Below are 27,728 nucleotides of genomic sequence, written 5' to 3' on the forward strand. Positions count from 1 at the left end.
ACAGAGGGGCCTGACTAGTTTGTAGAACTGCAGGTTTCTACCAAAGGCATTTAGGGATCTATATGTTCAAGCTTGTTGCCTAGGTTAAGAATCAACTCTAAGACATAACCCTTAGGAATCTACATATTCAGGCTTGTTTCTTTAGGTTAGGAGCCTATAGTAAGATACAGTCCTCTTCTAAGGACTTAACAGCCTGACTACTTGGGAAAGAAATATTTTCATAAACAGCTAAACCAAAATGCATGGCTCATGGGGTCTTGGTCACAGTGAATGCCTGCTCAACGATGGGGAATAGCTTGTCTTTCTCATGCCTGTAGATAATCAGGTGCTCAGCTGAAAGCACAAATTCCCTGGAATCACACTTGTTTAGACTAGAATCTTCTGGACATGCATTTTCCCCCCAGCACTTTCTGTAACATATTGTAAGTGTCCTGCTGTCTTGTTTTATCAGCTTGTTTTCACAACACAGTCTGCGGGAGCTGTTTGTTCTTTTCTTTTAACTAGTCAGGTCATAAGGAGGTGAAAAGCCTCCTTGGTCTTCTGGGACTAGGAGAGCTAGAGCCAACCCTCAGCGGGGCCCTACCCACCTCCCCCAGTGGTTTCTGCCCTGCTTTCAGTCTATTATCTCCTTCTGCAGAGAAGCCATTGTAAGGTTCTGGAAGCATCCTGTTCCATTCAGGGCTTTAAAATGTTAATGAGAGAGAGAGAGAGAGAGAGAGAGAGAGAGAGAGAGAGAGAGAGAGAGAGAGAGAGTGTGTTGGGGGTTGGGGGGGCTCTCAGGAAGGAGGCCACCAGACTCATTTTCTATTTAAAGTTATCTTTCAGTTCAAATTAACTCCTGCCCGTTGGTCTTCCGACAGGTTAGAGATATGGTGGTCTCCATTTTTGATTCAACTCTGACTACTCATCTTGTATTGGTTTGATATATTGAGACTGTCCTTAGGAATTCCTTTGGCAGAGTCTCTCAATCAAAGCACATAGCATGTAAATCTACTTTTAATCCAACAGTACATTGCCAGAAGGCAGATTTCAGAAGGCTACAGAAATGGCTGCTTCCTATCTTTCTTCCCCACCTCTCTCCCTCTCTCAGCCTTTCCCTTTCTTTTCTTTGCTTGGTTTTTAAGATAGGGTTTTGTGCATTGTTCAGGCTGGCCTCAAACTTGCTATGTAGTAGCCAAGGATGGCTTTGAACTCCAGATCCTCCAGCCTCTGCTTCCTGAGTTCTTGTATTCCAGGTGTGTGCTGGCATGCTTAGCAGAACGATTTTCTGATCATGAAGCTGTCATAGGAACTTGCATTTAACACGGTATTTTCTTTTAAGTAGTTTTTGAATGGAGGGTAAGAGACTCAAAAATTGCGGGTAAGAAGAAGCTCTTTTGGGGAAATTAATAGGAATTCTCAGACACCTTAGGTTTTACTGCCATGAAATTAGAGTGCACAAGAGCTAATTAGGCACACTGAAAGGAAGGTTTAATGATTTCTTTCAGGTAAATTGCAGTATAGATTTCAGGACCACTGCTACCCATGAGCCTCTGCGTTGTGAGGGTGGTTCAGAAGGGTAGTCTTTGGAATTTCACACAGGGCAAAGTTTGCTAGCATTTTGGGTCTTATGAGGAAACCCGTTATAACATGAGAAGCACTACAGAACTGCCATGTTGCCCCTAGAGATTCCTATCCCCTCAGCCCCTGCTCTGGATTACATAATTAATCAACTCAGCAAATAAATGCTAGCAAGTAAAGGTACATTAACATTGGTGGTTTGTTAAAACAAAGGGCACATTTTTATAAGACAAATAAAAAAATTGGCCCATGTGCTCAACATCTCCAGGCCCTAGCCCTTCATACATAGACTCAACAATGATAACTACGTTTTATCAAGAGAAACCCAGCATCAATATTTATTGGTTAGTTACTAACTGAGTCATGGATGCCACCTGAGTCACAGGTGCTGCCTTTAAACCTCCCTCTAGTGTGTCTCTTTCTCACAGCTCTCTGTTTTGGACTCAGTGTCTACCTAAAGTGGATATTGGTCAGGAAAAGTACCCAGAAAGCTTTCTCATTTTCTCACCTGACACCCTCATTTGCCAAAGGTTTCCCCTGTAGCCATTTTGGAACTCCCTTGTAAAACCTAAACACAGAAAAAAAATTTTTTTTTCTTTTGAAATAGCAGCACTTCCTGTAAGGATGAGGAAAGATTGACCTGTTCAACCTTAAATTAAATGAAGCTTCCAGAGAATAAGACAAGCAACAAAAACCAGTAAGAGACAGGATATTCTGGTAAAATGGAAGATATGGCATGATAGCTTGTCAGAAAGCGTATTTATTTTAAATGTAATTGGTAAAATGGTGATTGATATCAGTATCAGCATCACTTGGGAGTTGGCGGAACTAGAGACTCAGCTCAGGCCCAACCCTGGACCCATGGAACCAAGGTCTACATAAGGGTCTCAAGATTTAGTAATTTAGTTTACTCTTTAGAAATGTAGACTACTCTTTTGATATTCTTCTCATTTCAACACGGTGAGCTCTCCATTCTCTCTCTCTCCGGGAATCATCTGCATAGGCATGTGGCTGTGTGCTTGTGAAGCAAAAGTGACCCTGCATGACATTGAACCTAGGCCTTGAAGCTTTCTCTTGTCTTCTTACCATGATTGCTATAGACAGAGGAACACTTTTGGATAACGGCTCCAGCTAAATCCAGACTTATAGCTGTCTTGATAAAAGTAGCAAACAGGTGAATGAAGCTACCTAGTGACCCTGGTAGATGTTATATGGAACACAAGAACAGTGTCACCAAACCCTGACTAGATTTCAGAGCCACAAAAATTCATGAGATAGAATTAAACAGAGAGAAGCTTATTAGGCAGCAAAATGGGAGGTGAAACCAAATCCCCAAGAAAAGCACAGGTAGCACTCCGAGAGGGTGGAGGGTAGGGGTGGGAAGGTTGGGGATAGGCTGAGTCCAGGAGGCTATGACAGAGAGTAATTGGCATGTAGGTGACTAGGGGGGTCCGGGATACATGTGCTAGATTATCAGGCAATGGACTCAAATGGAATTTTGGCCTAAATAAAAATTCCAGACTGCCCTTGAAGGAGTGGGTGGTTCTGAATCCAGTCTTTACCCCTTTGGGCTTTAATTACTCGTTTCTCTGCTTTCATGTTTTGAAAGAGGGATGGACTTCAATCAAGTGTTTTCTCTTGAGCACCCCTGTGAATCTGGTCTCATGTTAGACACTTCTGGGGCATTAAGGGGCAGACAAGTTAGGGTACCCACCTTCAGGAACTCACTTCCACGAGTTTGTGAAAGTCATAAGGCAAAGAGCAGGGGTGATATCTAAGAAGGGGTGATATCCTTCTTGGGAGGAGCTGTCTTGGGAGGGCATTGAAACGTTCAGTTGGACTAAGGAGGTGGCTCAGCAGTGAAGACCATGTGATGCTTTAGCAGAAGACTTGAGTTTCCTTCCTGGCACCCATAAGGTGCCACACAACTGCCTGTCATGGCAGTTCCAAGGGCTCCAAACACCCTCTTCAGACTTCAGTGGTGCAATATAGACATGCAGGTAAACACTTATATAGATGAGGTAGAAATAAATGTTTAAAAGTAAAAGAAAAGAGAGAAGGTGCTCAACAGATAGGTGAGGTGAAATGGAAAGTCTAGGGGAGGAGACCAGGTTGGAGGTGATTTGCTACTTGGTTTATTTATTTATTTTTTTGTCTGTGATTCACTCCAACCTTTTGCCCCACTCCCTCCTTTTGCCCCCTCCTTCCTTATGCCCCACTCCACCCTTGCCCACTCCTTCCTTATCCACTTCACCCCATCCCTGTCTTCCTTCTCTTCCCTTTCTCCTTCCCTTCTCTCCTTCGCAGTGCAGGGAATCAATCTCAAGGCCTTGCATGTGACACACAAGTTCTATATTCAGTCACATTTCCTAGAGCCTTGAGGCCATCTTACTGTACAGCCCAGGCTGCTACTGAACTTGTGATCTTGCCTCAGCTCCTGTAGGATCGAGGGAGTATGTCTATAGCCAGCTCTAGTCTCCTTCTTGTCACACTTTTATGTATGACTGTCACAGTTCTGGAAGAACTTTTCCTCAAGTCAAGGTTTGTCTTTGGGATACAACAGAAGTCTCAAACTTATAATCTTTCACAATCTCTTCTGCTTCATGGCAAACTTGGGCACGATTGTCTTAGACAGTTTCATGAAGAATCCCTGTTTCATGGACAAGTGGGGGGCTGTGCTGTGGTGGTGTGGACATGAATCTCTACCAAGCTGTTAAAGAACTAGGGATCTGGATAGGTGGGTATAGCAAAATGTGGCTTTTCTGTCTCCTAGGACTCCTGTGACATCTGGGTTGAGGAAGTGTCTCTCCATTGTTTCTCCAAATTGGTGGGAATGAAAATTACAGGATTGGAGATTTAAGGCAAGGAGAAGTGAAATGATGAGAGAGGGGTTAGTGCTTCATTTGGACCCGGAAATGGTGAAGGAGCTCAGGAGCCTGGTAATGGGAAAAGTTTTAGGAGCCTTAAATGCGGGTAGGACTCTTTTTCCAACCTACTTTTGGAATCTCATCTGCCCTCCCAGTCTTGGCCTGCTCTTCCATTATGTATGGATCAGCCTGTGGAGGAAGAAGGAGGTGGCTAGAGTCTGTTGTGTCTGGATGAGCAGACAGGGAAACCCTTCCTGTAGACACAAAGTTTGCTGTGTCCCCAGATGCTGCCATACCCATTGCTCCAAAGTCAGAACAGTTCGGCCCCCGCCCTATTTCCTGTAGGACATAGGACTCCTGTGCTTTGAAACTTGGTGAAAACACCAAGCCGCCAATCAGAAGAGGGAAGGTCATAATTAATGATAATAGCCTGGTTTTAATTATAGCGATTTAGCAAGTTAGCAGAACAATTCCAGTAACACAGTGTGACACTGAATGGGGCGGCAGCCTGCTGTTTCCTTGAGCATTCACAGTTTGCCCCTGGAACTTTGCAAGGCTCAGCTCCCCAACTGAAAGCTTTACAAGTGAAAACTAGGAAGACTACGTCCTCCTTTCTAACAAGGGATTTTCTTCTTTACTTTGCTACATATCATTTGCAGGCACTTCTCTCAAGAGCCAGTGACTTACGATGTTAGCTATAGATCTTTATTCTCTTAAGATACAGGCAGGACCCAAGTCATGCTTGTGCTATGGTATTAATGCGAAATGTCCACTTGGAGGCTTGGGTGTTTGAACACTTGGCTTCTAGTCGGTAGTTCCGCTTTGAAAGGCTGTGGAACCTTTAGGAGGCAGAGTCCCGAGGGAAGAAGTGGGGTCACTGAGGGTGGGTTTTATAGCACAGCCCAGCTTCCTACCTACTCTCTGACCACAGATGACAAATGTGACAGGGTGACTCAAAGTTCTCCTTCTCTGCCTTCCTTGCCACAAGGGACCGTACCCACCTTGAACTGTAAACCTAGAATAAGTTCTTGATTCCTTAACTTACTTCATGTCAGCTACAGCAACAAGAGAAGAAGTAGCTTGTGATAGTTAGGCCCCGTAATGGAGCTACCCGCCTATCCTTGGCTCATCTCTCTGCCCAGGCCATACATATCTAAAGTACTGGTAAATTAGCCGTGGAAAGGACCTTGGGAACAAAGATTTTCAAACATCTTGAGGCCAGAAGAACTGCTCTAACTTTACAGGAAGGATGGAAGAATAACCACAAAGCCCCATTTCTTTGTTTTGTCCCAAATAATTGTCCCATTGAACTCATAGCACCCCTTAAAAAGGGAGCTCACCACTCATCTTTATTTTCTGAGGTGACATCTCTTGTAGCCCAGACTGCTCTTAAAGACATTATGTAACCAGTTTTATCTGGATTGGTTGGAAGTCCTGTCCTCTAAGTGCTGGGATCTGAAGCATGTGCCACCTTGACCAGTTTGTGTAGCTCTAGGGAACCGAACTCAGGACCTTGTGAACGTTACATCCACCAAACTCTGGCTCCAATCATCTGGAGTTTTTATGGGGTGGACCATAGGGAAATAGTGGCCAATTAGATATTATTCAATTAGACTACAGTTCTTCTTTTTAGATATGAACTCATAAGCCCACTAAAGCTGTTGTTTTAATGCTGTAATTAAAAAATCTATCTGTAGACCTCTGGAGATCCACAAGGTAGGTATTAGACAGGTCGTAGGGTTGGGGAGAGCCAATAACTTAAAGGCTTTAGGCTCTGGTCCACAAAGAGAAAGTCTATAGCTTTCACCTATTTCTCAACAGGGTCTGTGGTTCTGAATATTTAAGAACTGCAGCCATGAGGTGACTCAGCAAATCACTGAAGGGCTCTGGCTCCTTCTACCCCAGGCCAGAAGATTGACACCATCCTCCTGACTTTCCATCAGCCCTTCCAGGTATTTCTACATCACGGCTCATTCTGAAATGGCCACAGACAGGCTCAAGATAGAACTTGGCAGACAGCAAGAGCACAGAACAGGTGGTTGGGGAGTACATGGGTCTTTTACCATAGCCAGGAGATTTTCTCTGAGAGATGACTAAGTGGCCTTGTCGTTAATGAGGTACATTTCTCTCCAAGGATGGGCTCACAGAAAAAAATGGCATTTCCCTATTCTCTCTCTAACAAGGCAGCACCCCTGCAAAGACGGGAAGGAATTTGCAAGATGGGGTTCTCAGATGTGTTTTAAACCTGCCCTGGGACATTGGCTGTCAGAGAAAGTTATCTCAGGCCAGAGAGTTGTATTAGCATCTGATGATGATGATGCTGTGATAACTCATTCCTTTGAAATCATTCAGATGGCATTTCATCTCTTTGGCAGAACAGTACATGTGGTTTTAGCCTGGCCTCTCAACTCATTTTACAGGTAACTTACTGGCTGCTTCTTGATACAGAAGAAAAAGTTTTCCCTAAAAGAATAACTTAGGTGTGGCAATTATATGAGTAGGCATATTCTCTTTGTTTTCAAAGAATGATAACTCTGTGCTTTGTGGACAAAGGGGTGAAACAAGCTGCCCATCCTTTGGGGCAAGTCGGATGGACCATTGTCTAGAAGATGTCTCTTTTAGGGACCTAAGGTTTAGGAGGGAGAAGACATTAGACTAAGGACTTGAAACAGAATAGTTTAAAGCAGACTTCCAGCTCCTAGAGTATTGTAGAGTCAAGGGTGAGATGAGGGTGACCCTGAGGTGAAGTGCCTTCCTAGCCACAGTCACAGGTAGTTCAGTGATGCCCTCATCCCAGTCCTACCTTGAAGGAGGAGCTGTGGGTTAGCACATGCTCATTGTAAACTGTGTATCTTGTTAGTGACTACCACTTTGAGAAGGAAGGACCATTTTAGACAGGAGTATTTCCTTAGATTGTCTTATCTAAATGTGGAAAGTTTTTAACATCAGATTATATAGAATAGCCCAACCCAGGAATGTGGCTCAGAGGAAGCATTCTATACCCTGGATGAGGCCTGTGACTTGGGAAGCCTCAGGCTGTTTGTGGATCAGTCACCTGTATGTCCCCAGCAAGGGTAAGTTCAATGTCCTGGTTCCTAGTCATAGCATCTGTGATTCTGGAGTAAGAGGATGCTGAGTGGAACTGTTTTTCCTGAGGGAGCTTAGGCCTTCAGGATAGTGTCTGCTTTCTGCCATCAACCTTATAGATGCCTACAAGCTGCCTACTAGGCCTCTGCCAGGCCTTTCCCCAGCCAGCCTGCTGTTTCTGCATGGCCTGTAGCTCTGACCCATCTCTTTGCCAATCTCCAACCTTCTCTCTACATCCTGGATGCTGGCCAGGGTTATAGCCTGATGTCACTTTCCATTTAGACCTGGTAGCCCTGTCCCTAGTCGCCTCACTATGCATTCTGCACATGGCCATTGTGCGAGCCAAGTACTTATCCTTGGAGTACTTTGCTCCTTAATACCACAAAAAGATGCTCCTTCATCACAGTGACTGGAAATTCATTCAACTCATTGGAACTTCCCCGGCCTCAGTAGTGCCTTGATCCCAGTGGCAGCATCTGATTCTGAAGACAGTGTTCTATCCGTCTCCTACATTGGGTATGGGTAGGAGAATGTTAGGAAACAGATATGTCTGCCACTTTTTGATTTAGTGATTGTATCTCTCTTCTGAGTCTGGGAAGGGACCCAGAACCCCACTGATACTATCAAAAGCAAAGCTGAGGTTGTGTTTAGAAAAATACCTAGAAGGACAATCCAACAGATTTGCCAAGGAGCAATGTTAGAAAAAATTAGGCTTGAAGTTTACGGTTTGTAGGTTATTGACTCTGACAAGTCATATGACCTCAGAGCCTCTGTGTCCTAATGTATAAAATACAGATAATTGAAGACATTTTGTAAGGTTAACACGTACAGTGAGCAGTGTGTTTAATGCAAGGCCTGGCTTGTCACAGTTCCCAGACTGTCTCAGAGTCTCCAGGAGACCTAATTTCCCCAAAGCCCACAACTTCCTCCTTTGTCTTTTCTGTGATTTCTGGGCCGCTTGTCTTCCACAGTGTGGAGAACGCTGCAGGCCCACACTGACTTTCTCAGAGGCAATCAAGTCCCTTTACAAATGGTAAACAGGTGGTTTTCTGGTAAACAAAAAGCTGTGGGCTTGATTTATCCTGCAATCTAACAAAATGAAAGAGATAGCTTTTGATTCTGTACAATAGGAGCAGAGCCTTTCTTACTGAACAATGTTCTTCTCAGCTTGTGTCCCAAGTTGGGATGGATGGGATAATGGCTTCACAGATTGTAGTAAACAGGTGGGCCCACTAACATTCTGTCCTGGTGGTCAAGTCTCTTGTGGATCAGGAAGGATCCAGAAGCCCAGGGCTAAGCAGAAGGAGGTGGGGCTTTTACACTGTGCTTCCAAAGGGTCATAGGTCAGCCAGTTACTCTACATAGGGGTGAGAGCAAGCTCCAGATTCTTCTGTAAAAGGCATAGGAGCCATATGGAATGCCTCCCTTGCCTTGAGGCCTTGTTTATAAACCAATAACAGCTAGAATGAAGTCTGTATGTGGGTAGAAGTGGGAATCTACCTAATTAGCTCTCCATTCTGTGAATGTAGAGGCCTTGCAAGGCCTTGTGAATTCGTTCTATAAACAACAGACTGACTTTCCCACCGAACGACCAAATGAACAGTTATTTCTTCAATAACTGCTCTGTGCCAGGCAGCATTTGAGGCAGAAAGGAAAGAGCAGTGAACAAAACCGAAAACATTTCCTGCTGTCACGATGATGTCCCCATCCATAGGGAGCACAGACAATAAGCCGAGAGACACATAGCAGGTGGCAATGAATGTGGGAGGAGCCCAGAGCCTGGCGGAGGACAGAAGGCAACAAGGGGTACTTGTTTACAGAAAGACTGTTGTGACAAGCTGATGTTAATGTAGGCAGTAGGAACAGTGTAAGTGACAGGGCCTTGCGGATATACAGTTTTGCATGAAGGAATAGCAAATGTAAAGGGGTTGATGTATCACTCCATTTTAGCCCACATCAGCAATCAGATCCACTGTATGGACAGGATATAAGAAAGCTGGGCGATGGTTTCTGATACATTAAAAAAAAATGTGACATCAGAGGTGCTAAAGAAGACAATGATCCTAAATAAAAGACCAGCGAGCCTCCTCTTACTTAGGATATACGTGTGCTGTGTTGGATTAGTGCTAAGCGTTCTAATATGAAGACCCTGACTTCTACTCTGGGTGCTGGGAAAGCAGGTGATGCAGGAGAAGGCTGGATCAAAGGCCGGAAGATGGAAGGACAAGATCTCATACAAGAGTACAGCCTGCGAGCCAGTCCAAAGCAGAGGTGAGCTCTACTTCCACTGGACACTCTAAAGGAAGCTGACGTCACACGGTCACCTTTACCACCACCATTATTACCACCATCAGCATCACGTGTATGTCAGCATCATGCCAGTTACTTGTCTTGTTGCTGCCTAGACAAGCAACAACTTAAGGGAAAATTGAAGTGGAAGCATACGGTTCCTTTGGAAAGTCAGTTGGAAGCATACGGTTCCTTTGGAAAGTCAGTTGGAAGCATACGGTTCCTTTGGAAAGTCAGTTGGAAGCATACGGTTCCTTTGGAAAGTCAGTTGGAAGCATACGGTTCCTTTGGAAAGTCAGTTGGAAGCATACGGTTCCTTTGGAAAGTCAGTTGGAAGCATACGGTTCCTTTGGAAAGTCAGTTGGAAGCATACGGTTCCTTTGGAAAGTCAGTTGGAAGCATACGGTTCCTTTGGAAAGTCAGTTGGAAGCATACGGTTCCTTTGGAAAGTCAGTTGGAAGCATACGGTTCCTTTGGAAAGTCAGTTGGAAGCATACGGTTCCTTTGGAAAGTCAGTTGTGACATAGAACGTTTCACTGAAGCAGACACAGGTGAAAGGACGTGAAATGCCATGCAATGAAGGATTCTTTGCTAACTATACGTGTATTGGTTCGCTTTACATTGTGTTGCTGAACTCTATTTGTCATGACTCATGACTCCAGAGAGAAACACACCAAAAAAACTTCTAGTGGTGTTCTGGTGGCTTCTTGCTACTTCCATGGACTTGGGCTAATTGGCTGAGTGATGTCAGCTGATACAGACTGACATCCAGTAGTGAGACAATACCTGTGGGAGGACATGCGACATTTGGAAAGAGTATAAACAGGACCCAAGAAATAGTGATGAGGCCTGCATAGCTAGCCCTGCAATACGTCTTGGTCTTGCTTCTTTGTCTTCACTGATTTTTGCTTTGTTGAGAGAGGTGAGGCAGAGAATTTCTCCCGGTGTCCCTGCTGGTCCTGGTCACTCCTGCTAACTTGTGCTGATTCAGCAGAGACCTGGTTGTTTCTGCTGAGTCATGCCATAGCTGTGGATTCATGTTTGCTATCCCAGCACTACTGAAATGGACTGCTGGTATATTCATGAAGTGTTTGTGAATGGACTGAGCTGCTGCCGATAATTCCTGTGAACTGAACTGATGACTTTCTGACAGTGCAGATTGAATTTGCTACAAAGAACAATTTCTAAACAAGTTCACTTCCCTGCGTCCTAATAACTTTTCTCTTTTACTACCTCTGGTGGATGGCGGACTAGAGGAGAGGTTGAATGTATACTAAAATAGGCTGTGAAAAATATATGGCTACAGAAAATAATTTATTTTGGTTCACAGGTTGAAGGTATATAGTCCACCATGGTGGGGAAGACTTGAAGTATGGCTCTGTAGTGACAAAGGTCTGAAGTGACGACTTATTATATCTTCACACACAAGGAATCAGATGTAATCAGCTGGGCTGTAACCTATAGCCCCCACCTCTATGCCCCTGCTATCTTCCCTATGCCTGCCAGTTAGGTATCATTTAAATTTTTCAATAATCTTTCAAAAACAGTGGTGCTAGCTAAGAATCGAGTGTTCAAACATGAGCCAGAGGGGTACATTTTATATTCAAATCATCTTCTTCATCATTACCATTACCACCATCACCCTCATTGTTCATTCATTCATTCATTCAAAATTCATACCATAGCACTCATTATCTCCATCATCACCATTGTCACATCCCTCTCATCATTCATTCATTCATTCATTCATTCATTCAAATATTCAATCATCATCCATTTGAATCATAGTTGTCATCATCTCCATCATCACCACTGTCACCATCACCATTGTTCCATTATGAGCACCATGATAACCATCATTACTATCATTAACTTCCCATCCACCATTATCACCATCCAATTCACCACCACCACCACTCTTATCACTGCCATCTCTATGTCTGCCACTATCATAGTTATCGCCACCAGTGTTAACACCATCAGAACCACCGTCATCACCCTTACCATAGCAGCATCATGTCCATCATCATCATCATTGCTAGCACACAATGGAAGCTTATCATGCTCTAGATGTCAGTCTAAGCAGCATCTATATTATCTTCTTTAAGATTGATTATAGCCTTGGAATTGGGACCATTTTAAAGATTCGAAAACTAAGAATTAGAAAGGCAAAGTAACTCAAAGGCCAAATAGCCTATAAAGTCAAGGACAGAGAAAGGAGAGAATACTCTCCATAAATACACATTGCCAAGTGATCCAGAAGTCTAGCATGAGATCCTCATGAGCATGTGTAGTAAACAGAGCAGCCAATGGAGAGGGTCAGGGTAAACTTAAACATAAAACCACCCTTGCTCCTAAGGTAGGCTTAGTTATACAGAGGGATCCATTGTGGTATGAAGTATAGAAGACAATGAGTTCTTGGTTCTCAGGTGCTCTTGACAGAGCTGAGCGGAGTTACCCCGTGGTTCCTATGTTGGATGTAGCACCACACAAACAGGCCAGGAGCTGAGCCTGCACGCTGCTGATAGCTGCCATGATGGTTATAGCTAGGAGAGAGGCTTGATAAGAATGATCTTCAGTGTGTGCTACTTCTAACATGGCATTAACCTATAGACTGGAAAGGCCACCCAGGAGGAGCTATCGAGGGCAAGCAAGCTATCCATAGGCGGTTAGGCAGCATTCAAGGTATGTGATCTCACTTTGTGATTTCATTTTGTGCCATATGCTACTCTGGTCTCCCGTGTCAGGGATCTGGGAATTGTCTTACCCTGTTGTTCCCTAAATATTCTCTAATTCTTTTTTTTCACTCCATAGCATTCTTTTCTTACATGCTATCTGCTCAAAGTATGCTTCTTTCTTCTTGTCTGACTGGAGGTGGTGACAGGCCTTTACCGTTTTTCTGTCCTCCAAGTTGTCTCTGTTTCACTATCGTGGTGCAGTCTGGGCTCATTAAAATGCAAGCGTGACAATGTTCAACACTCCTCCAGAGGGCAGGATCCTATGTCCTCACCAGGATCAGGGCCAGGACCAGGAAACAGTAGAATCTTATTTGTTCTTCTATGCCATGTTTATTCCACTTAACATGTGTGTATCTTTGTGTGTATGTTTGTGTGTATCCATGTATGAGTGTGTGTGTGTGTGTGTGTGTGTGTGTGTGTGTATGTGTATGCGCACGTGTGCATGTGTTTGCACATGCCATAGAGTATGTAGGGCAACTTAGATGTCAGTTCTCACGTCTACCTTGTTCATGCTGGCTGAAGCCTACACAGGTTACCTGAGCAGCCGACTTTGGGGTGTGACAAGGGCTGGGGAGCTCTGGTCTCCACCTCTCACCTTGCTTTAGGAGCATCAGAACGATAGACCTGTCCAGCTTTATGTGTGTTTTGGGGACCTGAGCTTAAGTCTTTGTACAAAAGCACTTAACTTACGGAGTCGTCTCCGCAGACCACTTGGCATGTTTTTAAAGTTTCTCAGTGGTGTAGAAGCACCAATTTTTCATCTTTTACTTATACATCCAGTGACACCCCATTCTATGTTTACATCACATTTTGTTTTTCCATTCATTTGTTGATGGGTGTCTGGGCTGTTTCCATCTTTTGTTTACTGGGAACAATTCTATTCTAAATCTTTGCAAACTTGTGTCTTAGTCTATTTTCAATTGCATTTCTATGAACCGATTTACCTTCATTTCTGCTATGTGATAAAATAGCCTGAGAAAAAGGAACTTAGGGGAGAAAGAGTTTATTCTGCTTCCAATTCTGGTTGACTGACAGTAGGGAAGGCCTGCAAAGGAGGTTCATTCCCTAGGAAAAGGATGCTAGAACTGGAGTAAAGGCAGATGTTAGAGACTGAGTCCACCGGTGTTTGTTTCTGCAAATGCTTCTCCAGTGTCATTTACAGAGACTCTTCTGTATGGGAATTACCAATGCTTGAATGCAGAATTCACTCTTGTCTCTCTTAGACTTTTCTAAAAATGGTCTCCTTTGCAACTCTCAATTCACCCATTGGAGAACATGCATCATGCACGCTTCGCCTCTCCTCAATAGGTTGAGAAATAACATAGGCTGTGTGGACACTTCCTGTCCAGAGAGTATTAGAATAATATCAACAGCATTTCCTCTGAAGGAAGTGCTGGTGGTAGTGGTGTCTTGTCCTTGGCCTGGCAACTGCCTTAGGCAAGGGCTCTCGCATTGTCCCTTACTTAAAATGTCTGGCTTTTCCAGTTGGATTCAGAGTTGGTCTCAAAGGGGAGAGCAGTGTCTGATCTGATGTGTCTCATGTTTCATTTAGTCCCTGTGGGTTCAGCTTGTCACTGGTGAGGTTTATTTCAAGCATTGTCTGCCTTTGTCACAGGAGCAGAACACTTTCTGTACTGAGCTTAAGTTGACAGTTGTCATGTGTTGCTTTGTTCTAGGTGATGGGGGTAGACTGGGGACCAGTGAAGGAAATCACAGAGAAGGGAGTAATCTTATAATCATCCAAAGTCAAAATGGGAACCATGCCAGGCATTTTTGTGTGTTCAAATCCCTAGGCAATGGGACTCACGGAGTTGTTCACACCCCCTTTGGCTGGCTGATCTGATCAGTAGGTTCATGCTTTGGTTCTGGGTAATGTTTAATTATATTAGAGGCCTCATTGTAAGACTGACCCGTTGCAGAATTAGTACTTTTCCTACTCTTACATGTGAGTCACACCAGAAGGAATTAACCCTCTGGTAGGAAAATTCCCATGATGCACAGGGAACTGCTTTCTTACCATTGGCTATTATTTTGAGGAGACAGTGCAGGGCCCATAGATACTTTGAGGCTTAGCAGGGAGGTGACTGTAAGGGAGTGTGCCACTACCCTCTGGGTATCAAGACAATGGGTACTTTTGTTGTCCCCTGACTTGTCAGGATCATGGAGCACAGGAGGGGGCTTCAACTCCACAGGCTGTGCTTAGTTCATGAGGAGCTCCCTGTGGCTCTCATCCATCTGGCTTCCTTTGAGACTCGGCTTGGAAACCTGTTCTGGAATTCTCTTCCCAGAGCTTTCAGTTCTTTCTGGATTCCTTTCTGGGCTGACCTCTTCCACCCCGATTGGTTTCACCAACTGTTGTTTTCTCTGTGCTTATTGTCTCTGACTTGGAATAAACATCTGAGCACAGTGTTCATCTTGTCTCTTCATTACCACTAAGGGTTTTACCCTCCCAGCCTCTGCAACTGCCAGACGCCAGGAGGCTAGTTCCGCCTCAGCTTCTGTTGCTCCCTTGGCATGTGCAGACCTGGTATCAGACACTGTCCACATCACGGCAAACCACCCCTCAACCCCCCGAAATTCCAACCAATACCTCTACCCACTCCACATGTCATTCTGGCTGCAGGTATGGTCTTTGGAGTGTGGCAGCAAAGAGGCAGCTGAAATCACGCCATCAGATTCTGGGTTTCTTATCATTAATCATGATAAATGATACTTGGATCTCTTGCCTGTTTGAAATGGGAGCCTATAACGCCAAACTATCATTTTGATGAAACATCAGAATCAGTGGTCAGAGCTGCAGACCTGAGTGGACAGCATGAGCGCCTTGATTCTTGGCGAGAGTGTGCATTCAAGAAGCTAAAAGTCCATGCAGCCTAAGCCATCACCAAAGAGGTCCTGAATTCCCTGGGGAGCTCCCAAGAACAGATGCTCTGCACCTTAAACTGCTTACCTCAACCTGGAAGCGAGGACAAAGCTATGTTAGAAAAGAAGAATCGTAAAGCAATGTATGGCCATCAAAATCCTTAGCAACCATGCAGTTTAATCACCTTTTCATCTGAAACTGAGGCCTGGAGAGATGGCCAGGTGTGCTATATGTATTTTTCTATAGCTCTGTCACCTGCCTGGATCCATTCTTCTGAACTGAGACCGCTTTAGTCAACCCCTTGTCATCATTTTTTGGTCTCTTTTCTGAAAACACCCAGAGTTTTATCAAGCAGATGGTAGAAGAGAAAACTGAGGTTTTCTCATGGAGGTGGGTGAGTACATGCAGCACACAACGTATTATTACAATGTAATTATTGATATTCAGTATAAGGATGGAATAAGGCTCATGGCTTCTTTGGTCAAGAGGAGAACAGATTAGAAGGCATACCTCTACACTGACTGGGTTTGGCTTCTTTTCAACACATTAAAACCATTGTCATCATTACTTCAATACAAATTGAGTCCTTTAAACTTTTTTACATTTCTTTATTTGATTCCTCTGTTGTGGTAAGAATAATGAAGCAGCAGAACCGGTTCCTGTGTGTTCTTACTTGGTGCGGATCGAGAGCTGTGTTCTCCAGCTGTCTCTCTTTTAGCTGCCCTCTCCGAGCAGTCCTCTAGGTGGTAGTTATCATGCCTGCCCCCGACCCCCACTCCCACCCTCACCCCACATTCTGCAGGCCCTTGCACAGATCAGAATCATCTTCCTCCGTGGTCTCCATGAATCCTCTCTCTTTCCTAGACTTTTTCCCACCTACCTTTCCTTCTCATCCAATGCTTCGCCTTATCCCAAATTTCCTGGGGAGCTTCCTTCTTGCTGCATAATGACATCATCCTACAATCTATTTATTTGTGTGTGTGTGTGTGTGTGTGTGTGTGTTTGTATGTGTGTGTTCCATACATAGTACATCTCTATCTCTCTATCTCTCTATCATCTATCTATCTATCATCTATCTATCTATCTATCATCTATCTATCTATCTATCTATCTATCATCTATCATCTATCTATCTATCATCTATCTATCTATCATCTATCTATCATCTATCTATCTATCATCTATCTATCTATCTATCATCTATCTATCTATCATCTATCTATTTATCTATCATCTATCTATCTATCATCTATCTATCATTTATCTATCTATCTATCTATCATCTATCTATCTATCATCTATCTATTTATCTATCATCTATCTATCTATCATCTATCTATCTATCATTTATCTATCTATCTATCTATCTATCTATCATCTATCTATCTATCTATCATCTATCTATCTATGTATCATCTATCTATCATCTATCTATCTATCTATCTATCTATCTATCTATCTATCATCTATCTATCTATGTATCATCTATCTATCATTTATCTATCTATCTATCTATCTATCATCTATCTATCTATGTATCATCTATCTATCTATCTATCATCTATCTATCGTCTATCTATCTATCTATCATCTATCTATCTATCTCTATCTATCTATCATCTATCTATCTATCATCTATCTATCCTCTCTCTCTCTCTCTCTCTTTCTCTCTCTCTCTCTCCAGCCTTCAATAGTTGTCTGTCTGTCTCTTTCTACCATATGTGTTCTGGAGGTGCTGGATCCTGGTCATCAGGCTTGGCAACAAGTGCCTTTACCCAGTGAACTCTAATTTCTTCTTTCATTTTCACAAGAGCCAAACAACAACAACAATAACAACAACAACAACAATAACAACAACAATAACAACAACAATAACAACAACAACAACAACACACCAAGAAATTCCCAAGTAATGGTGGTGCATTGTCTTAGACTTTTTCTCTAAAGAAACATAAATACACTTGCACACATTTATTTACTTAAAAATTGGCTGTTTCCATATTATTAAAAGCTCTCTGTAAACAAGACTTAAACAGATACACAGTGTTTCTAAGATGAATATAACAAGATTTGTTCACCTATTCCTCTAATCGTAGGGATTTGCTGTAAATTGTTTTCAAATACTTTCATTTTTCATATTGCCAACTTACTTCATCAAAGGTTTGTAAAAGTAAATACTGCCAGCAGTGCGGGCTGTTCAGGCCAGCACACACCTTCATTGTCACTTGGCTATTATTATAGATGGAGATCGTTATTACCTCATTAGTATTTTAATTTGAAGCTCTCTGATAACTCCCCAGGTTGGATATTTACCATTTGGATTTTTCTCATTTAGAATTTTTCTGCTTGTGTCCTTTGCCCATTAATCATCTGAGATCTTGGTGTTTTTGTTTTGTGTGTTTGCTCTTTGGTTATAATCTTTCCTGCAGATATTGCTCCTCATTCATTGTCTTTTAATATTGCTTATGATTTTTGTCATACAGTCCAATCTATTAATATTTCCTTTTGTATTTCCTTTGCTTCTGAATATGGAGAATTCCTCCCAGCAAGAAGCAAAGTGTAACCTGAGCCATGGTTTCTGCCTTGTTTCACTTCTTACATTTAGCTCTTTGCTTTTAGTAATTATTTAAGTGCTACATCTAAAGTGATTTCTTCTAAATAGTTAACATTTGTTACGCTATCCACTTTCAGATAACTCTTCTCTTTCTTACTGCTGTGCCATACTTCCTTAGCTTTTATGGAAGTTTGTTTCTGTCTTTTTCATTTCAATGAGCTCCTTGAGACTATTGGAAAGATATTAATTAGGAACCCTATAAGATGCCTATGCAAACTATACATTCACGAGGCACACGGAAATCAAAATATCACTCTATTATTAGCTGGGGTAAGGCTCTACAACTCAGCTGGAGCCAAAGGCCAGCATTCCTCTCTGCCTACCTTTGCCTGGGCTTCTTCACAACAAAATGTTTGGATGTCATATAATCATTGCTTGCAAAATGGTTTCATGGCAGACCACTTGAACTTAGAAGCAAAAAGGAAGCATTTTGTGAGCCTGTGGACTACGTATGCCAGGAGTTTGTCAGGGACATAGTGAGGATGTTTGGTTTCTGTTCCATAATATTTGAGGCTTCAGTTGGGAAGCCTGGAAAGCTGAGGTGAATTGATGGCTGCCATTTGGAACCACCTGCAAGTTAGTTGATCCTCTGGTTGGTTGGTGACAGCTGTCTGTTAGGAACTCAGCTGGAGCCAAAGGCCAGCATTCCTCTCTGCCTACCTTTGCCTGGACTTCTTCACAACAAAATGTCCGGATGTCAAAAATGAACGATTTAAGATAATCAGGAAGAGGTTTTTACTGTCTGAGCCTTAGGAGTTATGTAGGATCACGTTGGTCATAGGCACAAGTCTGACTAAAATTCTAGATAGCGAGACACTGGACTCCATGTTGGATAGAAGGAGTCTCAAACACAGCCAGAATACAGCAAATACAGAGGCGAATGCCAGCAGCAAACCACTGAACTGAGAATAGGACCCCCGTTGAAGGAATCAGAGAAAGAACTGGAAGAGCTTGAAGGGGCTCGAGACCCCATATGAACAACATACCAAGCAACCAGAGCTTCCAGGGACTAAGCCACTACCTAAAGACTATACATGGACTGACCCTGGACTCTGACCTCATAGGTAGCAATGAATATCCTAGTAAGAGCACCAGTGGAAGGGGAAGCCCTGTGTCCTGCTAAGACTGAACCCCCAGTGAACATGATTGTTGGGGGGAGGGTGGTAATGGGGGGAGGATGGGAGGGGAACACCCATATGGAAGGGGAGGGGGAGGGATTAGGGGGATGTTGGCCCGGAAACCGGGAAAGGGAATAACATTCTAAATGTAAATAAGAAATACTCAAGTTAATAAAGAAAAAAATTTTTTAAAAAAGGAGTCTCGTCCCCAGCTCCGAAAAAAAGAACTAAAAAAAAAAAAAAAAAAAAAAAAGGAGTCTCAAAGTTGCATTGTAGGAAGAACACATGGGTGGCATAGGAGATATTCTTGTGGCTGTCCCAGGTCAGTAGTTCTCAACCTGTGGGTCACACCCCCCTGAGGGCTTGAACAACTCTTTCCCAGGGTTCCATATCAGATATCCTGCATATCGGATCTGTATATGATTCAGAACAGGAGCAAAATGACAGTTGTCAGGTAGCAGTGAAAGTGATCTCATGGTCGGGGGTCACCACAACATGAGGAACTGGATTAAAGGGCTGCAGCATTAGCAAGGCCGAGAACCACCGCTTTACATGCAGACATACTTAGTCAGAGTGGAGAACTCTGACAGGCTAGACTAGGCTTAGACTACACATCCTGCTTAGCGTTTTCTTCCTGCAGATAGCCACATGGTTCACTGCCTCAGTAACTTCAAATCTTTGCTTAACGTTACTTTCTGAGTTCAAATTTGATCTCATTTACATCCTGAAGCTCTACGAGCCTTCCTTGCTTTACCTTTGCTTCAGTCACCTTTAAGTGACAGGTAGTCTATTTGACATGCCAGTATAGCTTATGATTATTGTAAACTTACCATATGTTTGTGCATGTATTATATGTTCTTTATAACTGTGTTTTTTCCTCTGTTGGGTATAATCTCTACAAGGGGAGGGTCTTGGGAGACCAGATCCTTAGAACAACCCAAGGGGACATGAAGGTCAGGTACAAGGTCCCCTGTTTTACAGATGAGGAGTTTGAGGAGTCATGGAATAAAACATTCTCCAATGTCACATAGAACCATGACTGCAGCTAGGACGCTGTAACTTGGAATCCAGGAAGCTCCGTGTACAGGCCATCATTCCCTTCCTGTGTGGCAGTTATGGTATTTTGTGGCTCCAGGCCACTTCTCAGACTCTCTCGTGTTTCCCTTGGAAATAAATACAAATCCCAAGTTGCAGGACAGTTGTAAGCCCTCAAGTTGTCAAGGACAAAGCAACTTTATCTCCAATTCATGAATCAGTTAAATAGCATGATCGCAGCAACAAAAAGGCAGAAGATATCTTTGGGACAAGTGAACCTTGTAATCTGATCCAATTCTCACCCAGAAATACCATTTTGACTATTTTAATGCAGAAGTTACAGAGTGAGCAAATGACTCTTTGGTACAGCTCTTCCACTCCACCAAGCCTACATCTGGAGGACATTTTGAGAGTCTTAAAAAAAAATCTTTCTTTAAGGATTAAACTTCCATGAAGGGACATGCAGCTAGAGAAAAGAACTTTATTTCACCTTGTTTGAGATGCTCGTTTGCACTCTGAGCCTTGACAAAATGGGAATTATTTTTCTAGAAGAATCCCCTTAAACAGTGCTCTACTGTTACAGAGTGGAGAGTCTTACAGAAGCTGGAGTGGGCCGGAGGCTTTCTTTATGTAAATCTATTAATCCTTCCACCACCCCAGAAGCCACTACCAGTACCAGTCAGATAATGGATTTTATCCTTCAAATATTGAATATATTCTATGTCTGTTCTGCCAAAAAGTAGAAGGAAAAACGCTTGCCTATAGGCTCCAGAAAGGAGTAGAGGTGCACAGTTTGGATGAGTGCCTTGGGGTTCTGGTGCACACTACTGTCTGTCAAACACTGATTAGATTAGCAGAGGAACCCCAAGGAGTCTTTGGGGGTTACTTGCCTTGCCCCCCATGGCTAATGTAAGAGGTTTGGGGTTTCCAAGCGTTGAAATGGACTCTGTCTGGCTCGTCTTGTATGAGCCTTTAAGGCCTTTCCCCTTCAATCCTGTCTCTGTTTCGGCATCTCTCAGCTTCTTTAATCACAGAGTTCTTTTTATCTTCTAACTGTAATTTGTCCTCATGTAGTTTCTCTTTAGTCACTGCCAGGCCCTGGGAAATCTGCATATCATAGTGATCAGCCTGGGGCATGGGGATATAGCACAGAAGTTTAGCCTGTAAATAGAAATGGAATTTAAGCTCCTTATTACCATAGAAATTAAAAATTCTTCCACTCACAAGTAGGTTTAGTCCTTAGACAGGGTCCACTAAACCTGTTGGCTCCTAGTAGACTGTGAGAGCTTTGTGCCGACCACACACTGAGTTGGCACAACCTCGGAGACGCCTCAGATGCTGCCAGCTCCTCCTGTCCAAGTCCCTCAGTGTGCGTGCATTGCAATCTCCAGTGTTGTTCTGCAAACACTCACAAGGCTCGCTATCCCTCCTTTCCCTGTAGTTTCCAGAGTCAATAGGAGTGCATTTGGTTTCTGAAGCTATGCTATATGGATGAGAGAAGATGATGATGAAGAAGAAGATATCCTCTCTAAGGGTAGGGGTGGGTTAAAGAGCCTCATTTCTCCTGAAAGGAAGAATCTTTTCTGAAGCAGTCAGAAGTCAGTCTCTGTCTGTCCTCTCACCCATTTTGTGTGTGTGTGTGTGTGTGTGTGTGTGTGTGTGTGTGTGTGTGTGTGCCATGCACATGCACTTGCAGAGGTCAATTTTGGCTGTCTTTCTTCAGGTGCTTTTTTTGTGGGAAACAGGGTCTTTCAGCGTTGCTGATTAGACTAGGCTCACTGGCTAGTAAGCATTTGGAAGTCACCCAATTTTGAACTGGGATTGCAGGTTCCTGCCTTCGTGCTTTTTTTTTTTTTTTTTAAAAAACATGGGTTATGGGTTTGGGGAACTGCTCTCAGATCTTATTTGCATAGCAGTGTATCCGTGTGCCACGTGCTGGTCCTGAAGGGAAACAGTGATGTTGCTGTGATTTTACAGAGAGTAGAGGCAACCACGAACCCAACATATTCAAATGTCAGGGCTCTACGATGCACAGGGATGAACGCCAGAGACGTACCTGCATAACCAGAGTACAGTCTTTTCCCTGGAACCCTAGGGCCCTAGCAGAAACATTTTGAGCATTTGGGAACTAGGTTTCAGGTTCTGACTCTTGCATGCACAGTGGTCTTAGACAATAGCAACAACATCAGTAGCACTAATAAGCCTTTGAATTACTGTATGCCACATAGACTCTTGGGTGATTTCTCTCCAGCTTTCAAATCCTCATGCTAGACAGACTTTCTGTCTCCCTAACTCCTCCTGCATCGCAAACACTGTACTTGGACAGCAGGTAGAAGGAACCTAAGGATGGACATCTGAGCACAGGAGAGCCAGGGGTTCTTTACTCTGCAGTCTTGGGAATAGAAGAACGTTTTCTGGCAGGGAGGATGACTATAAAGAGAGATGGTGAACCCATGAGTGTCTAGACGTGTGGATGGCTTTGTACAACACTCAGAAACTCAGTTTGGGTGCCAGAGGAAGCCAATCAAATAATGAGAAATTAACAAAGCAGATTAGAAACCCAAGAAGGCGATGGATAGGCTCCCCAGGGCTGCCCATATCCCAGCTCCTGTGTGCTGTGGATGCCTGGTTCATTACCTGTTATTATGTTCTGTTAGAGAATCTGTTTCCTAGCAAATCTCCTCTGGGCTAGAACTTGTGTGAATTGGATTCTAAACTAGTGTGACAAAACTCTTGGCAAGACATTTCTTGTGTTCCGAGTAGGGCAGCAGCTGTTGGAATTACGTGATCCTCGTTTTCCAAAGGGGCTTAGTAGGCCATGAAGGGTTCTAAAACTTAAGGTATCTTAGGACAGTGATGATGATGATGATGATGACTGTGACGGTGGTGATGATAACCCCAATGATTGTCATTAATACACTCACTGCAATAGAAAACCTGCATCATCTATAACATCTGTGATGAGAACTTCCCAGTAGAAGCCCAGTGAGGCTGAACTTAGCTGGAGTCAGATGTGGGAGGTCAGGTTGGGTACTGGGTTCCATTGCTTTCAGATGACCTTGGAGCTAGCCTAGAACCTTGAGCTCAGGAAAGTTGAACTTAAGTGCCAGGACAAGCTCTTAACCAAATTTGAAGAGGTATTTCCCTAGCTTTTAAAGAGAGGTCCTCACCTTTCTTCTCCTTTGTCTCTTTTTAGCTCCTGGTAACCTTGCCCTTGCGCTAACACCATTCCCTTGAAACAGCTCTGGACAGATGCTCAACAGGGAGGTAAACCAGCAAGTGCATAGCCTGGAGCAGGTCACCTGAGAGTGGCAAGGAGGTCTTGACAATGTTGGACAGATTTCAATGAACCTGACCACCCTACCTCCCCAGCCACTGGTTCTGTGGATTTGTTGCCTGTAGAGTTCTGCCTTGGGCTGACAGGACAAAGCCATTGAACTCAATAGAATTAGGCCAGAGTAAGGCTGAGACAACCTGGCTGACATCTCTGACACCTTTGATGGATATCAGCCCTGCCTGAGCTCTAGTGTCCTTCAGGGGACAGCCTGAAGGTGTTTGTCATCACCATGTGACTGGCATGCTGAACTGCTATTTCTACACACATTTCTTATAGGAAAAGCACTGTTCTTTCTTTAAAGACACACGGGTCACACACTCTCTTGTCATTAGAGACATCTTAGCAATGGGGCCCTTTGTGTAACATGAGGTATGATCTCTTTGACCCATCTGATAGATGTAACCTTTCTTTCTTTTTCTCTGTGTTCTTTACTCCCATCATAGAATGAGTTAGTATAGTGGAGAAATACAATGCAAATGCATTGTTTAATTATCCATTTATTGAGCAAATATTTACTGACTATATGATAGGAACCACAGCAGGATTAATCAGCAAAATGGTAAAAGAGAAAGATATTATATCAGGTGTCATGATGCTATGCATCATAGGGGTAGGAAGAGACACATAACTATGCAGAAGAGGAAATAATTGCATATCAAAATGAGTGCTGTGGGGAAATAGACCAAGGACAAAAGATGGGAATAAAGAGAAAGCTCTCGCTTTTAGAGAGCAAGGAGTTCTCTCCCACCAAGGCTCCACACAGGAGGAGCTAGGCTGTCCAGAGCAGGGAGATCAGAGCATGTTAGACACCTGGTGTAGATACCATGATTATAGTGAGGTATATACAGGGACACATAGATTGTAAGGGGGTAGCTAGGGACAGAACAGACAAGTTAAACAGACTGGACCTCAAATCCCAGCTCTTTTGAATGCTCATGGGCAACTACTTCATTTCCTTTGTCTATAAACCAAGAAGCAGAATTGCATATATGTTGAGAAATGTTTCCATCCATTTTGCATAGTTACTGAACTAGTTCACATCCTGTCCGAAGGTGAAATGGCCTCTCTTTTTCTCCTCCTACTCTTCCTCTTTGTCCTCCTGCTCCTCCTCCTCCTTCTCTTCCTCCTCACTGGCACCTTGTTCTTTTTTCATTCTGTCATATCATTATGGTTCATTAAGTTTACCTAAAGCTGCTTTCATATAGACTGAAGTTTGGCCCATTTCTCCAAATCATAAACCACACTTAATTTGATGTGTAAAGACCGTCACACTAGTTTTGTAATGGGTAGCTTAGCTGAAGTCAATCACAGCAGCCCCACTTCAGTCATGCACAGGAAGCCATCTACTCTAACCCCATTCAAGATGGCAAATCCAAGTTTTAAGCCATGCACTACCTTTGTATTTTACTTCCTATTTCTGTCCATAAACACTATTCACCCTGTGGCACTCCAGAATTACTCTGCATCTCTTCTAGATCTTCAGATGGTTCAGCTCTCAGACCATTACTTACCCAGTTAAATTATAGTCAACATACTAGCTCTACAGTCTCTGACTCCACAGTAACTGATCCTAGAAGGTGGGAGGTAATATTTCATTGTGACTTTCACCTACATTCCTTGACGGTTAGTGATATTGTGTACTTTTTCTTATACCCATGGCCCTTTGCATGTTGTCTTGTGAGAAATGTCTTTTCAGGTTCTTGCCCATTTTTTAAATTGGACTGTCTATTAAGTTGGTTGACATCCATAGATATGTGTATATTAACCCATTATGGGGCACATGGTTTATAAATACTTTCTTCAAGTACGAGCTTTCTCTTCATTGCATTTAAAGTTTCCTTTGCTGCATGTAATTTTTTATTTGGATATAATCCAATTTGCTTTTTACCTTTTGCTTTTCTTGCCTATGCTTTTGGGATCAAATCCAGATACTCTTTGTTTAGACACATGTCAGAAAGCATTTCCCCCGGTCTTTTCTTCTAGTAGTTTTACAGTCTCAGGTCTTAGGTTTAAGTCTTCAATTCTAGTTGAGTTGCTTTTTAGATGAAGGGCTAAGGTGGACTTTATTTTTCCCTTACTCTGTTGTGACTCAACTTTCCTCTTGTGCCATGTCAGACTGAAGTGGCGAGAGTGGGCATGCCTCTCTGTAAGGCATTCAGCTCTTCTTCATAGGACATATGTGCCAATCAGTGGGCTTGTCACATGGGAGTTTTAATATTTGCAGTATGTTCTCTCCCACCCAAAGTGTCAAGCAGTTTTGTTAGGAAGCAATGTGGAATATTATGATGTTTCCTTTCTGCATCCATTGAGACGGCCACGGACTTGATCTCTTAACGTGACATATCACATATATTGATCACATATATGAGCTGTCTTTGTACTCCAGAGATAAATACCACTTGATTTTGATCAACGATTCTTTTAATGTTATTAAATTAGCTTGTTAGTGTATTTTATACTTCTTTTTAAAATTTTTAGTAACATGTTGATTAAACATAATAGTGGGTTTTGGTGTCATCTTATATATTTATATAAGCTTCTATCACAGTCACTTGTTACCTTCTCTGTTCTTCAACTCCTACTGAACACCTTCTTCCTACCTCATCCCACTTCTATTTTTATGTCTTATTTATTCCTTTGTTTGATTTTTTTTGATAACTGAGTGGGTTTTATTAGGGTTGCTTATAGGATCCTGGGTGAAAGGTTATTTATGGGAACATGGGCTCCCTACCAGAGGTTAAACTCCTGAAGAAAAGATCTCTTCTTATACCCTTGACCATTCAGTGACCACGGGATGGGTGGAACCTTATGACTCCTCCCTCTAGGAATGGGTGGAGTCCCGTGATCCTCCTTAATCTACCATTCTCTCTCTCTCTCTCTCTCTCTCTCTCTCTCTCTCTCTGTGTGTGTGTGTGTGTGTGTGTGTGTGTGTGTGTGTACCTTCCCCCAGTTCTTTCTCCCTCCCTATGACAGAATTTAGCAGGCCCAGTCTTGCACAGGTCTTGTGCAGGTATCATGTATGCTGTGGGATCACAAGTGGACCAGTGATGTCACTTTTTGAAGGTGACACTCCACCATACTCCACCCTGCCTCTGGGGCTGTTGCATTCCATCCACCTTGTCTTTCTCTGAGCCTTGGGAAGGGTGATAGAGATGTCACTTGTTCTTAGCACTTTGACCTAGTGATGGGTCTCCATAGTTACCACTACCCAGTGAAAAACAGCATTTCTAAGATCAAGGCTGGTCCACGGGTATAAATACAATTATATGGCCATAATTTGATGGGTATATCCTGTCCATTTTAACTTTTTCCTATGTTGCTGTGGATTTTTTATCTATCTTCATCAGAGATATTGACCTATAATTTTCCTTTTTTGAAGAGGGCTTCTCTGGCTTTGTTATCATACTGATTATGGCCTTCCGACATGAATTTAGAAATAGTACATCTTCTTCAATAATCTAGCAGAGTTTGAGAGCATTGGTTCTATTCCTTAAAAGTTTAGTAGAATTCTGCCAGTAAGCTATTATATTTTAGAGTTTTCTTTGCAGTTTTATGTTTCAGTTACTCATGTGTCTCTCCTTGTCATTTGTTTATTAAGAATTTCTAACAAGAGTCACTTATCAATGTGGGCAGGTCATAAATTGAACACTCCAGTCATTGCAAGTTTTATATCTTACCCACTTGTAGGATATTCAATTTGTTAGCATGTAATTGTTCATAGGGGCTCATAATCCTAGTATTCTGTGGTGTAACATGTAAAGTTGCCTGTTTCATTCTGATTTTATTTGTTTTGATCTTCTCCATCTTTTTCTTAGTCTATTTGAAGGTTTGCCAATTTGTGCTTTCAGATCACCAACTCTCTGTTTCGTTGACCTTCTCTGCTGCTTCTCTAGACATTTTCATTTATTTTTGCTCTGGGACTGCTGTTCTCTTTGATAACTGTGGCATAGCTTGTTCTGGTTCCTTATGGTGTCTGTTAGATTGTTTATTTTATTTTTACTGTTTGCAGGATCAAACTTCAGGACCACAGTGTACCAGAAAAGTGCTCTACAGTTCTGCCACACTCCAGACCTTTTCCTTTATTTTATTTTATTGCTTTTTTTTTTTTTTGAGACAGAGTCTAACTCTATAGCCCTGGCTGCCCTGAAACTTGCTACCTAGATCAGGCTGGATTTGAACGCAGAGAACTGTCTGCCTTTGCCTCTGGAATGTGGGCTCTT

At 42.9% G+C, this 27,728-nt stretch overlaps 1 protein-coding gene and 1 long non-coding RNA gene across 5 annotated transcripts in view; both read left to right on the forward strand.

Annotated features, from left to right (window-relative positions):
- Nucleotides 1-27,728, forward strand: part of Alk (ALK receptor tyrosine kinase) — a 719,891-nt gene that overhangs the window by 36,621 nt on the left and 655,542 nt on the right. The window lies entirely within an intron of this gene.
- LOC108351183 (uncharacterized) overlaps nucleotides 1-27,728 on the forward strand; it is a 104,630-nt gene that overhangs the window by 24,502 nt on the left and 52,400 nt on the right. The window contains exon 1 of one of the 3 annotated variants that reach the window (XR_005486293.2): nucleotides 1-27,728. This exon is cut by the window's right edge and continues 3,415 nt beyond it. The exons of the other annotated variants lie outside the window; for them this stretch is intronic. This is a non-coding gene — a long non-coding RNA (uncharacterized LOC108351183). 3 annotated transcript variants of the gene reach the window in all.

The sequence above is a fragment of the Rattus norvegicus genome, chromosome 6, assembly GCF_036323735.1.
Source record: "Rattus norvegicus strain BN/NHsdMcwi chromosome 6, GRCr8, whole genome shotgun sequence".
In the NCBI taxonomy this organism is placed as follows: domain Eukaryota; kingdom Metazoa; phylum Chordata; class Mammalia; order Rodentia; family Muridae; genus Rattus; species Rattus norvegicus.